The sequence below is a fragment of the Elephantulus edwardii genome, unplaced genomic scaffold (genome assembly GCF_000299155.1).
Source record: "Elephantulus edwardii isolate Elephantulus edwardi_28Jun2011 unplaced genomic scaffold, EleEdw1.0 scaffold00433, whole genome shotgun sequence".
Classification (NCBI taxonomy): domain Eukaryota; kingdom Metazoa; phylum Chordata; class Mammalia; order Macroscelidea; family Macroscelididae; genus Elephantulus; species Elephantulus edwardii.
In genome coordinates this window covers 173259-178380 of record NW_006400183.1, presented here as the reverse complement: position 1 = coordinate 178380, position 5122 = coordinate 173259, and the positions used below count along the sequence as shown (strand labels likewise).

At 38.2% G+C, this 5122-nt stretch overlaps 1 non-coding gene across 1 annotated transcript; it reads left to right on the top strand.

Moving 5' to 3' along the window:
• The first annotated feature begins 4585 nt into the window (after positions 1 to 4585).
• TRNAA-AGC lies at positions 4586 to 4657 on the top strand. The gene has a single exon. It is a non-coding gene; the product is annotated as a tRNA-Ala (tRNA).
• The last annotated feature ends 465 nt before the right edge of the window (positions 4658 to 5122 follow it).

Below are 5122 nucleotides of genomic sequence, written 5' to 3'. Positions count from 1 at the left end.
CCTTTGCAGGCATGATGTCCCGCTCCAAGGAATAACCCCTTCTAGCAACATGTCCAAAATATGTGATATTAAGCTTTATCATCTTTGCCTCCAAAGAGCACACTAGCTGCACCTTCTCCAAGACATCTGTTTGCTCTTTTGGCAGTCCATTGAACACTCTTCTCCACACCACAGTTCAAGGCATCAATTTTATTTCTGTCATCCTTATTTGTTTTCTAACTCAGAGATGCATAGCAAGGGACTTAAAAGACCATAGCCTGAAACAGGTACCCCTTAGTCTTCAAATTGACATCACCATAATTATCTCCATAATTTGGAGAGTTCTCTGAATACAAACTTGTTCAGTACAATACGTCTCCTGATATCCTAACTGCTGGTACCAAGTGTACTGACTATGGCTTCAAGTAAGATGAATTTATTCACAGTGCCAATCTTTTTTCCAACTATAGTGGTGTTTCCTATTGGTCCAGTGGCAAGGATTTTTGTTTTCTTGACCTTGCGATGCAAAAGTTGGTAGAAATTCTCAATGTGACTGTATCTTTGACTTTCATGCTTGGTATATAAATTTTAATAATAGTCATATTAACAAATATTCTTGTATGCTTGTAGATATTATTCCATCATTGATAGCATTGTGCTTTATGGTAACATTCTTAGTTTCCAGGAATCAGGACATGAATGTCTTTGAGGGGCATTACTTACATTAAGAGTAAATGGATATTTGGACAAAGTGATACAATCCCTGGCCATATTTTCTACTGAAATTCTTTCTTAAATCTTTATAGAAATCTATAGAGTGATGAGTACTACAGAAAAGCACAGCATCTAATTTTGAAAGCCTTAAATTTTATATTTAATCTTCTCACTGTAAACAGCATTTATGCTACTTAAAAAGCAGAGTATCTAGATTTTGTATTGCCACTAGTTTTGATTTTCAATCCTTCCTAAATACTATTTTCTTACTCCTCTCTCTTAACACTTTTTTGCTATAAAAAAAACCCAAACAGTAGAAAAATAAATCCACAGATTCTAGCTCTCAGTAATGACTACTTTAATCTCAAAAATGCATTCCCTTCAAGTCTGAACCAACTCATAGACAACCTTCCATTGGATTTTCCAAGGCTGTAAATTGTGGAGGGGAAGATTGCTCATCTTTCTTCAGAAAGCTACTGGTAGATTTGAACAGCCAGAAAAACACAGTCTTCAGTTTAGTAGAGCAGTTCCTTATGGAATAATCTACCGAGAGCTTCCTTCTACTTTAATAGATAATAATTTTTTTTAAAAAAAACCCTTTTTTTATTATTAAAATTCCTTGTTTCCTTATTTTCCCTAAGAGTGGTGAACCTTATGCCCAGATCATACCTGTAATAAAGAAATGTTTTAAGGACTTTTTTTTCTGTGAAATATTTCATTTTTTAGACAATTATTTCTGTCTTTGTGGCATTTCTTGTACCTTCCAAGATCCCTGTGGCTAATAAGTATAAATAACTATCTTGATTTCTCATAATGTATATTAATTTTGGCAGGTTTTATCAAACAGGTTATTATACTTAGTACGAATAGGTTTTTAGTGGTTTAATAGTCTTAACAGTTAAATAGTTTAACAGTAAATAGTTTTCATACTCTATACAAGTACTTCACCCAGTAGTTTTCATACTTTATACAAATACATTATGTTGACTTGTTTTGCTCAACATTATGTCTATGATATTTTTCCACTATATGTTGATTTAATATGTTTTTACTTACATTTTCCCTCTCACTTCTTTGTTTAACAAAGGGCACAGCAGCCTACGAGAAAAACCAGTTGGAGAAGACCTATACAGTCCAAATTTTCATACTAATTCGTTTTCTCATACATTTCTGCTGAGGAGAAATCCCAGTCTTTCTTAATTATTTGCTGAGCATAAACACAATGACAGAACCAGTCTAGGAAAGTGGGAAGAAGAAAAAGTGGCTAAGAAAATAAGGAAATGGGTGGGGGGAGGTATTGATGTTTAGTGAAGCCATTGAAGTTAGATGAACCTCCAAGATTGTGTTCTTCTCTAAGCTCTCTTTAAAGCTTGAAGCAGCCCACTCTCTGAAGTCAGGTTTAAACTGAATAGCCATTTTGTTCAAAATATAAAGAATGCCACATTTGGGCATGCCATATTTAAAAAAAAATCTATATGAGGTCCTCAACAAGGGGGATTGACACAGTGATTGTAACAATGGACTCAAGCATTTCAGAGACTGTGAGTATGGCACAGGGTCACCATGAGTCATTGGTGACTCACTGGCTCCCAACCGCAAAAATAACAATATATGAGATCAAATGGACAATGGTTACTCTAAAGCATAGACGAGTACTTTGTGGACAATGACATTAAGTTAGTAGAAGTGAAACCAACCAGCCTGGAAATGGAGAGAAGATGACATTATAAAGAATGTAACCGATGTCAATAACATTCTATGTAGAAATTACTGAATGAGAGAATTTTTCCTGTTTACATTTTCATTAAAAAATACAATGCAATATTTTTTTTAAAATTAGAGGAAACCACAACAAGACAAAGGTAGACAATCCAATTGAAAAATGGGCAAAGGATATGAACAGACACTTCACCAAAGACATTCAGATGGTTAACAACCACATGAAGAAATGTTCAAAATCCCTAGCTCTAAGAGAGATGCAAGTCATAACAAGTATGAGATACCATCTCACCCCAGTCAGAACAGCAAAATTTAACAGAACAGCAAACAACAAATGCTGGCGAGGTTGTGGAGAAACTGGAACCCTTATTCACTTTTGATGGAAGTGTAAAATGGTGCAACTACTGTGGAAGGCAGTGTGGCGCTTTCTCAAAAAGTTGCAAATAGAAATTCCACTTGACCCAGTAATTTCACTACTGGGTATATACCCCAAAGAGACCATGACTGTCACCCAAGCAGATATATGCACACCCATGTTTATCGCAGCTTTGTTCACAATAGCAAGGAGTTGGAAACAACCTAAGTGCCCATCAACAAACTAATGGATAGAGAAGCTGTGATATATTCACACAATGGAATACTATGCTGCATTGAAAAACAAGAAACTCATGCAATATTATTCAAAATGGATGATTCTGGAGGACATTATGCTGAGTAAAGTATCTCAGTCACAAAAGGACAAATAGTGCATGGTGCCACTGTTGTAAAACAGGACTGACCTTGGGGTTGAGGAAAGACTAAGAAAGATGGAATAAATAACGTATACTGCATTGAAACAGGTGAGGGAGAAAACTATTTAAAAGGGATATGTGATTAGATATTTTTGTCATGACAGGAGTCTAGAGCGAAGGCTACATGGTGGAGTGAACCTGGGGGAGGGTTTGTAAAACAATGAAATAATTTTTCTTTTACTTTTCCAAGAGGGTAGTGTACTAGGGGGGAGGGCTGAGAGGGGAGAAAAGTACAACAATGAATGAATGGAAATTCAAAGTGTCTGTAAATTTTTACTGAAATGAGTAATAAATTTAAATTAAAAAAAAAAAAGACTGTCTTCTTCCAAAATATCTGCCATGTCTTTTAAGAAAGCAAAAAGCGGTGAAATTGTTCCAGATTAAAGGCTAAAAGGACAAGCCAACTAAATGCCCTATTCTGGCTCTACAAAAGACGGAATAACGGGCATTCTCTGGTCAGTTGGTCAGCTTGGGATGCAGTAAATAGATTAGACACAGCTATTGGATCAGTGCTAAATTTACTAACGCCATTAGTACTGTGGCTGTGTATGAATCTACAGAAGGCTCAGTGATACGTGCAATTTACTGTCATCTGAGAGTAAACGGTGAATGCAAACGGGTAAAATGTTAGCAAGGCTAACTCTGAATCAAGGATAACCCAAGTACTTGTGTACTATTTTCAGCCTTTTGACTTTTAAATCAAACCTGAAATTTCAGAGAGAAAGAGTGGGGATCCAAGAAACAGCTGCTTCTCCATGGTCTCCCAGCTTTTGTTCAAGTAACCTCGTCCTCCCTGCGCTCTCCTCTGAGCAGGGGCCCGCAAGGGATTTGCGGGGAGAAATGCACCCTCAGAATGCCCCTATTGGAGGCTATTTGGTGCTGCCCAGGGCTCAGGCTTTCAATTTGTCCTTGTTGTGTTCGATCTAGAGCATCTGTAGCTCGGGGACATTCCCTGCCTTCGCAATGACACAAGCAGTGGATATTTTTTACTTTTGAATACTGAGATGATTCCGGGGTCTTTGTTCCAAAAGAGGCGGTGGTGGGCGCGGGGACTCGAGCGCGGTGGGCGAGGAACCCCCTAGATGCCTCCCTTCATTGGTCTTCCAGGAAAGCTGCAGTCTCTACCCGCATGGGGGCAGCCTGAACGCAGCAAAGGAGCCTGGGGAGAGGGAGAGGCGGACAGGTTCCTTCCTTTCCGTCTTCTTTCTTTGGGGGTCTCGTCCAGCTGCTTGTTACTGATGTCGCTAAACCAGATTCACTTCAGCTATTTCACAAATGAACTTACATGCACACTTCAGCTGCAATTTACTAAATCCTTGAGGGGAGAGGGAGAATAATTATTATAAGTCACGAAAGGAATAAAAAATAATAATTTTACAGTTGGGGGTGTAGCTCAGTGGTAGAGCGCGTGCTTAGCATGTACGAGGTCCTGGGTTCAATCCCCGGCACCTCCAACAGTTTTGAGGGAGACCACATTCTTGTAGTTTCTTCCACCCATCTGTTTTCCGCTTCAGTTTCCTCTGCTCTTTCATTCAATTTTCTGCCTATTAAGAAGTAACTGACAAGAAGTAATTTCTACCCCGAGGGCATCGTCACCTCCAGAGATGCTGACTCTGTCACAATGTCGGGGGTCAACAGACATTTACCTTGCTAATGAACTCACGTTTGCAAGTTTATCAGCCTGAGTTCTTTGAGTTTTATATTATGGGGTTTTAAAATTAAGACGTCAAAGGGGGGAAATGAGAAGATTTAAAAATAAAACAGATTCTCAGTTTCTAAATCTTCTTTTGAATTCGGAAGCGCTATTAGATCAAAAACATATAGAAAATGGCAAGGACAAATATCTTACTTTCTTCTGAGCGTCTGACCAATTCATACTTTGTTGTATGGGTTTGTTTGGTTTGGGGGGATTTTTTTCC